Below are 9,411 nucleotides of genomic sequence, written 5' to 3'. Positions count from 1 at the left end.
CTCCACACATCCTACCTTTCAGGAAGTCGTCGATTTTCTGTTTCTAGAATTGCTGCTCTTCTTCTCTTCGATCTCTTGTTGGCTTTGTAGGTGTTTGGAATGGTTTGATAACTATCTAGCTGAACTCCTACGACCTGATGTCATCTCAGTTTGCTACTCCTCCACCATCTTGACTCTCAAATTTCAGAAGTTAACATTCTTATATTTTTTTCTGTTGCCCGTCTCTTTCTTTTTGTTACTTATATTATTTTTACTTTGTCAAATAAAAACATTTACTTTCCCTCTGTAATCATAATTTCCATATTTATTTACTTTTAGTTCTTCATGTAAGTGCATTAAATACTTGACTTTTTTTTTTTTAAATCACATCCCATCCATCCTAGAGGATTAAAAAATAAATTCATCTCTTGGTTGGCTGATTTTACTGCTGTATAGTTTTTTAAAGTTCATTTTAATATGTGTTGCTTGCTTGTTCAAGAGTGCATATGCCCTAGTCTTATATTTCTATTAGAACTTGGCTAGCATACCTTTTTTAGTTAAATGATCTTTCCTGGAGAACAGACACTACAGATATTGTTACCTTATGGTATTTATGCGTGTTCTAGTTCTTTACCAAAAGTTCATCCTTTCATTTTTTATTCTCTAGAATTCATAATTGAGGAATATTTTGAAGAAGAGTGCTCAGTACCCATATTTCTTTGGCTCTTGCTTGGTGGACATTATCTTCCTCTTGCCTTCACATGTGAATACAAGTTGACTGGGAATAATGTTCTTGGCCTAACGTTTTCCCTCTCAGAACTTTTTAGGCATTATTCTAAGTAAAACACAAATTAAAAAATAAAAACTACTTAAAAGTGATAAATACCATGCTGAACAACAACAACAAAAGGGTTTAAGCATTCTTTAGTAAAATAAAAAATGATATAAAAAGATACAATATCATCATTATTATTCACCATTGTTTTGGCATTCCTACAAATATAGTTGATCCTTGAACAATGCAGGGGTTATAGGTGCCCACCTTCATGCAGGCAAAAATCTGTGTGTACTTTTTAGCTCCACAAAAACATACCTACTGATAGCCTACTGTTGACCAGAAGCCTAACTGATAAGATAAAAAGTTGATTAACATATTTTGTATGTTGTGTGTATTATGCACTGTATTCTTCTAATAAAACAAGCTAGAGAAAATAAAATGTTACTGAGAAAATAACAAGGAAGATAAAATACATTTACAATGCTCTACTGTATTTATCAAAAAAAACCTTGCATATAAGTAGACCCACATAGTTCAAACCCATGTTGTTCAAGGGTCAACTGTACAATGAAAATGAAATAAAATAGTGAATTACTGAATCATTTTCTAGAGAAATTAAGAGCAATGCAGAGTGTCCAATATCACTATTTTAAAATTTCCTAGAGGTTTCAATTCTTCCTACTGATTATTTTGTTTTATAGCTCCATATCCCTAAATGATATGCTTTTCTTACTATTTCTTGGATAGCTTTAGGTATTATGTTTTGATGTTTCACATGGAAGGTAAAGGTTCAACTCTCTTACGAACCCCAGCTCACGTACACACTCACTTCCCCATATAGATGTATTATATATATGCTTGGTTAGTTCAGTGTTCAGGACTTATAGTGTTATGACTAAGTAAGTGCTATTCGCAGATGAGTTATGCAGTATACTATGATTACTTTTCCTCATCTTCAGAGAAAAAGAAAAGATAAAAGGAAAAGTCAGAAAAAGACTTCTCTTTTCCTGATATTAATAATTGCTTTTTCTTGCTTGTTCATTTTTTTAATGTATTTACTAGTATTTTTTTTTTTTTAGGAGAAAACCACTTTTATATTTACTAGTATTTTAAACCCAAACTCTCCCCAAATTTGTAATTTATTTTCAATATGTCCTAGGAATTTTATTACCTACAACTTATTGAGGCAAATTTCCCTGCATTTTCCAGACCTGCTCAAGTAAGCCTCATTGAACCTGCCATACAGTTCTCGTCTTGGCTCCCCTTTTACTGCTATACTGTGGATTCTCTTCACTTTTTTTTGTACTGGATTTCATTCCCTGAATATGATGCTTTCTTTTTTTTAAAATTTATTTGACAGAGAAAGAGACAGCAAGAAAGAGAATACAAGCAGGGGGAATGGGAGAGGGAGAAGCAGGCTTCCCACTGAGCAGGGAGCCTGACACAGGGCTTGATGACCTGCGTCAAAGACAGATGCTTAAGCAACTGAGCCACCCATCCTTTCCTAATCTTGATTTATTCCTTTGTTTTTATAGAGCCAGTCCTCCAGTAGCCTCTTAGGAAGAGGAGCATGGGGAAAGAATTTTGGGATCTTGGGTACCTAAAAATGTCTTTATTTGATCTTACATTTTATAGTGTAGCTGGATTTGTTATTTTAGACTGGAAATAATTTTCCCTCAAATTGGACTAGTCTTCTAGCTCCCAATATTGCTGTTGAGATATTTAATGATCTTCTGATTCTTCAGTTTTTGTATGATGTTTTTCTCTTAAAAGCTTATAGTAGCTTTTCTTTGTTACCACTTTTCTAGAATTTCATAGTAGTTTGACTGACTTTTCATCCTTGGTTTAGATGTTCAATAGGCTCATTCAATCTGGAAATTTAGATTCTTGTATTCTAGGAAAAGGTTTTGAATTTGTTATTTGATAATGTCCTTGACTTTGGTTTTTCTCTTCTATCTTGACCTCTTGGCTTGGTCTCCTAATTTTCTTAGTTTTTCCAGCCATTTTTTCACATCATTGTCTTTCCATCCTACTTTCTGTAAGATTTTTTCAACTTTATCTTCTAACCATCCTGTTAATTGTTTTTATTTCTGGTACCAGACTTTAATTCTTTGAGTTTTTGTTTGTTTGCAGAATTCTCCCTTTAAGAATAATACTATTCTCTCTCTCTCTCTCTCTTTCTTTCTTTCTTTCTTTCTTTCTTTCTTTCTTTCTTTGATAGAGAGAGAGAGCACAAGCAAGGGGAGTGGCAGGCAGAGGGAGAGGTAGAAGCAGTCTCCCGCTGAACAGACAACCTGATGCAGGACTCCATCCCAGGACCTTGGGATCATGATCCCACCTGAAGGCAGTTGCTTAACCAACTGAGCGACCCAGGTTACCCCAAGATAATCCTATTCTTGTTCATGGATATAAAATATTCCTAATTCTCTAAGGATAGGAATGGCTTAGTTTTTTTGTTTGTTTGTTTGTTTGTTTGCTTTTGTCTTTTCTAGAGAGGGAGGATGGACAAATAGTTGAGTTTTTTGAAAATGTGTTCTCCCTACTTTGTCTTGTTTACCCCTTGGCTAATTTGCTTATATTTAAGATTTGCATACTAAAAAACTATTGAGAATATCTGTGCAAGTATGAGCTTTCTCAGCTGGGGTTTTTCTTACAGAGTGGTCTGGCAAGACCTTATTTGGGGTAACTCCTACTTTTAGGTCTTTTCTTCCAACTAGTCAGAATTCCTAAAGAAGAATCTTCTAACCTCCTTTCTGGAGGGGAAAGTCCTGACTGAGTGTATTCTGTTCATCAAGTAAAGAGAACTGGAGTCTAGACATTTATTACATAAAATTTCAATCAGTTTTTCTACCCTCATTTGTGCTTAGTGTTTCCTAGTGTAATCATTTTCTCTTTTTTAAAGGAAATGTTTTAATTGAAATATAACATACAAACAAAGTACACACATGTGGTATATATATCAATGAATTCTTACACAGGGAACACACGTGTGTAAGCACCACCCAGATCAAGACATGAAACATAATCAGCACCTCAGATGACTACCTTGTGCATCTTCCCAGCCATTCCCCTCCACCACCAAAGGCAATTAAAATTCCGACTTCTGTCCTTCTAGATTAGTTTTTGCCTGTTGTTAAACACACACACACACACACACACACACACACACACACACACACCACAGAGAAATAAATGGAATTTCCTTTTGTGTTGGCTTTCTTTACTCAACATTCTGTTTTTAAGATTTTTTTTAAAAAGATTTTATTTATTTATTTGAGAGAGAGAATGAGAGAGAGTGAGCATGAGAGGGGGAATGTCTGAAGGAGAAGCAGACCCCCTGCCAAGCAGGGATCCCAATGCGGGATTGAATCCTGTGACTCCAGGATCATGACCTGAGCTGAAGGCCATTGCTCAACCAACTGAGCCACCCAGGTGCCCCCATTATGTTACTGAGATTTATCCATATTATTACATGTAGCTATTGAGAATTTATAATATCCGATGGAGCTATTTAGAATTTTAATATTGAAAGACAACTGAGTTAGGGTCAAAGAAGTATGGTTCTATATTTCAGTTACTGTGTTTTTAAATTTTAACTTTTTGAGGAATAATTGACAATCATAATTATATAATTATATTTAAACTATATAACATGTTGTTTTGATATCTGTGTCTATAGTAGAGTGATTACCAATATCAAGATAATTAACATATTTGTCACCTGACACACTTAATGTAGATAACTCTTTTTTGTGGTGAGAATGCTTCAGCTCTACCCTCAGCACTTTTAAGTACACAGTATTGTATTATTAACTATAGTCACCACCATGCTGTGAATTAGATCTTCAGAACTTTTTCCTATAACTGAAAATTTGTTCCCTTTGACTTCCCCTCCCCCATCCCTTGCAACCACCATTCTATTCTCTGTATTTAAGATATCAGTCAAGCAATGTGTCAAATGCTTTATGTATGTGATCTTACATATTCATAACAATCCTAGAGTTAGGTCTTTTATTTCTTCATTCATTCCTTCATTCGTTCCTCATTCAATTAACAAATAATTTTTACCTATTATATACCAGGCCCTGGTATATGGTGGGTGTTGGGACATCAGCCAAAAGAAAGAAACGTATATCTATGAATAGTTAACATAAACAGCCAGGAATCTATACTTGCCTGGAGCTTACATTTTATCAGCAAAATATTCTCCTGGAGGTGCCCATTGAAGCAACAGGAGTGCTTGAATTACTGGGGAAGAAGACAGAAGGAAGACTGGCCACATACCTAGGACCTGCACCCCTTATAGAAAGGGTAGGAGACAGAGGAAGGGCAGTCAGAGGGAGGAAGAGAGTGTAACATCTCTAAAACCAAGGGCAGGGAGAGAGTTTCTATTTAGTTATATGCGGCGGAGGTTAGGAGAAGTAAAAAAGTTGGAGCTTTGTAAAAGTTCAGATCAACCTGTTGGTCAAAGAATGATTTCACAGGGATGAAAGCCAGAGGCTTATAGAGAGGTGGATGGTCAGGAAACATAATCTTCACCCTCAGAGATGTCTCAGTTACCAGAAAGGTATTACTAGAAAGGTACACAGGATAACCCCATTAGGTAATTATCTGAGAAGATACACTTATTGACAACTGCACATTTATATAGGTCTGATTCATATTAAGTTTTTTTGTAACCCATCAATGTATTATAAAGATATGTATGGTACTGGGATTTGCAAAGCTCTAAATGGAAGTCAAACTTCAGACAAGATATATTTCTCTTTGGCCTTTTCGAAAACCCTGATTAGAATTTTTTTGGCCACATTTTATCTGATCAGTGCACACTTTTACTATGGCTCTCATTGTTTTAGTTGCTGGTTACTTAGTGTAAGAGTTGTGTTTTTGTGTGTTGTTTACGTGTTCGATTTAGCTGTCTCTGCTGCTTATCAAGTGTTACTCCACAGTGATTCCATTGTTATGCAGCACTAATGGCTCTGTGAAACAATGACCCCTGTGTAAATGGACCGTCAGGTGACCAAGAACTATAGCTTCATGGGGCCAAAGGTCACTCAGTGATGCCAAGTCAAAAGAATGCTTTAAGAGCTGCCCTTGCAGTAAAAATCCCTCATGTCTCACTCATGGGTTACATTCTATCAGAATCATAGTATCACAGATTTTATTTACGCTAAATAAATATCGGACAGCATTCTATTCAATGGCTTCTTAAAGATTAAATATGCCCACATACATCTTCTTTCAGAAAAGATGTGCCTGAAAATATGAAAAATGTGAATATGAAAAATATGAAAATATTAAAAAGCATATATATTAAAGTGCTTACAATTCCACTTTTTTCAAAGAAGCCATACAACTGTTTATTGTTATCTCAGGCTCCTTGCAGTGGTGACGGCTCTGGACTGGCTCGTCTTACGCTTATACTTGAAGGGCTGTGTGTGTGTGCAGGTGAACGGCTTGTGGACTCTTGGAGAAGAGATCAGGTAGGCAGCAAGTGTAGTATTTCTTCAGAAATGAAGAAATAAAGGTTTACACTAAATGAGATTAAACAGAAGTTAAAGATATAATCCCATAAGGAAAATTAGGGAGTCCTGGTATACTTTCCAAGTCACACTACTTTGACTTTAAGAGGATTTGGTCTGTGAAATGGGAATAATTATACTGTCCATCCTATAGTGTTGTTGTGAAGAATAAATGAGAAAAATGAATATAAAGCCGACACGGTGTTTAATAGGTGCTTGAGAAAGGATGGTGCTTTTGCTCCTCCCACATGCTCTCTCCTCCAGAGCATTTGTTGGGGAAGAATTGGATTTGCTTTCTCTCCTGTGGAAGGACTTTGGGGCAGGGTGGAAGTTGGTAAACCTACGGAATCTTTCTAGAAAGGGAGCCAAGGCTGTGGAAGAAGGAAAGGTCCCCGCCTCCTGCGGCCGCCCAGTTCCCACAGAGACGGGCGGGTTATCCAGCGGTGGCAGTGTGGATGGGACAATGTGGTTCCTTCCATCAGAGACATTCCCTGCTTGAGTTCAGTTACCAGCTCTAGGCCTTCAGTCCCTGTCCTGGTATTCTGCCTTCCCTGTTTCTTTTGAACCTCGATGGGATTCCTTCTCTCCGCCCAAATGCCAGCTATGCAGAGTTCATTTCTTTGGGACTTCTCTGCGACCAGCACCAGCCCTCCCCCGGGGAGCGTGAGATGGAATCAATCAGGACTCAGGTAGCACCCCCACATATGCTTACAGCTGGTGTTAGGGTTATTGCCGCCATTGACAAATTCAAGCATGAAAAGAGAGAAATTTGATTTGACAATGTATAGGTAATGTGGGCTTCAGGCACTTGCATTTTCTCATCGTTTGTGTCTTGATTACCTTGTAACACCGCACATACACACATACATATGGCTATCACTAACCGACTGACTCAGTTGACTCTGCACCATGATCGTCTGTTCATTTGTATTTATTATGCTGTAATGATGGTAACCTTATAATATTTATAATAAAAAACAAAGGTAACGATATTGTATGTTCCTCAAGATAGTTAATATTTTGTTTTACCATAATACGGAGATAATATAATCCTTTCCTGATAATCTCACTCCACCTCTAGGGTCTACTTGACAAACCCCCACCCCTGGAGACTGTATTTCTTTTCTCCTTCCCCCCACCCCCCCCCCTTTTTTGAGACTACATATTTTTAAAACTTCTCTGTGGTGGTGGTTCTTGCCCTTTTATGTGTGTGTGTCATTGACACATTAAGTTAAGCATCTGATGACCCCTAACACCCTTTTTCCCAGGAAAAAATACATGTAATCATAAATTTTACATACAATTCCAGGTTCAGAGGACCTTTGGTTCCCTTAAAATCTATATTAAGAATCTCAGTTCTGGAAGATTTGGATTTTTTTTTTCATAGGGACAACAGAATAATAATGGCAAATGAGTATTTGGTGCTTACTATGTGCCAGGCACTGTTAAAACAATAAACAAGGAAGAAAGGATGAATACCCAAGTTTTGTAGCAACATGGACGGGACTGGAAGAGATTATGCTGAGTGAAATAAGTCAAGCAGAGAGAGTCAATTATCATATGGTTTCACTTATTTGTGGAGCATAACAAATAGCATGGAGGACAAGGGGAGATGGAGAGGAGAAGGGAGTTGAGGGAAATTGGAAGGGGAGGTGAACCATGAGAGACTATGGACTCTGAAAAACGATCTGAGAATTTTGAAGGGGTGGGGGGTGGGAGGTTGGGGGCATCAGGTGGTGGGTATTGTAGAGGGCACGGATTGCATGGAGCACTGGGTGTGGTGCAAAAATAATGAATACTGTTATGCTGAAAAAATAAAAAAATTTAAAAAAAAATTAAAAAAAATAAAAAAAGCAAAAAAAAAACAATAAACAAGGAAGATGACTTAAGCCTTGCGCATGCATGCGTGTGTGTGTGTGTGTGTGTGTGTGTGCATGCACATAGCATTTTTCTCCCAACTTCCAGCTGTTTGTTGTGGCCCAACAAAAGGAAATGAGGGGTAGCAGTAAAGACTTTAAAGTGCTCAGCATTTTAGGCACACTAAGAGTATGTGAGATTTGCTTAGGGAACTTGCTAAATTTCAGAGACAGCAATATATGGGTGCTGAGGGAGAAACTCACTGAATTTATTTGGAATGGTTTGACAGCATTGAAACAGTTCCCGCTTGCTATCTTGGGTGGAGGGAGGGAGGGTGTAGGAGGGAGGGTGTAGGAGGGCGGCCTGGTGATGCAACTGAGTTCCTAAAATGAGCTCGGCAATTCGTGGAAAATACCTCAGGAAGGGTGATAAGAACTCTGAGTCATCAGTTTACTTCCAAGTCAGCAATCTAAGGGCTATGAGGAAAATGAAGTTTATAGCATAATAAACACAACCCACAGCTAGCTCTGAAGTTCCCTATTCAGCACTATGTTCCTCAGACACTCGACAGGAAATGCATAATCTACTTTGCCCTGTTGGTGGAGTGGAATTCCACCTAAAAGAAACCCTGTGTTTGCAGATACAGTATCAGTCTCCTGATCACAAGATAGCTACACCGTTTATCTAAATAAACCTCGGCCATTTCTTTCTCAAATCTGGGTGAGATTTCTCTCCCCCACCCCTGCTTCTTCTAGAAGCATTTATGAAGGACTGATCCCGTAGTACTGGCTCTTTGAGGCAACGATCTAAAGAAAAAGAACATTCCGTCGATGACATGTGTACGCGTTCACTAGTTCTTCCTCCTCTTTCCGTGCTCCTGGTTTCCAGAAAGGCAAGAAATGGAGTTGAAAAAGGCACTGAAGTTTTTGTTGTTGTTGTTGTTGTTTTAAGATTTTATTTATTTGACAGACAGAGATCACAAGTAGGCAGAGAGGCAGGCAGAGAGAGAGGAGGAAGCAGGCTCCCTGCTGAGCAGAGAGCCAGATGCTGGGCTCGATCCCAGGACCCTGAGATTATGACCGGAGCTGGAGGCAGAGGCTTAACCCACTGAGCCCCCCAGGTGCCCTAGCGCTGAAGTTTTTAGACTCAAGCATAGTGGGGAAGAAAACAAGGCTGAGGGAACCCAGAGACCCTGCCAACGTTTCCGATAAAACTTAGGAATTTTAAGAAAAAGGATCTAAATGACAGCCCATTTTTCAAGGTGGGGCACTGAAT

At 38.2% G+C, this 9,411-nt stretch overlaps 1 protein-coding gene across 1 annotated transcript in view; it reads left to right on the top strand.

The window, feature by feature from the left end:
• The first annotated feature begins 6,132 nt into the window (after window positions 1–6,132).
• Window positions 6,133–9,411, top strand: part of TRPM6 (transient receptor potential cation channel subfamily M member 6) — a 169,778-nt gene continuing 166,499 nt past the window's right edge. The window contains exon 1 of the mRNA XM_047700123.1: window positions 6,133–6,240. The gene's annotated coding sequence lies outside the window, so the exon portion shown is untranslated. The remainder of the gene's footprint in view (window positions 6,241–9,411) is intronic.

This window comes from Lutra lutra, chromosome 13 (genome assembly GCF_902655055.1).
Source record: "Lutra lutra chromosome 13, mLutLut1.2, whole genome shotgun sequence".
NCBI classification, from domain to species: Eukaryota; Metazoa; Chordata; class Mammalia; order Carnivora; family Mustelidae; genus Lutra; species Lutra lutra.
Note: the sequence above shows the minus strand (reverse complement) of the source record. Positions and strands in the feature narration are given on the sequence as shown.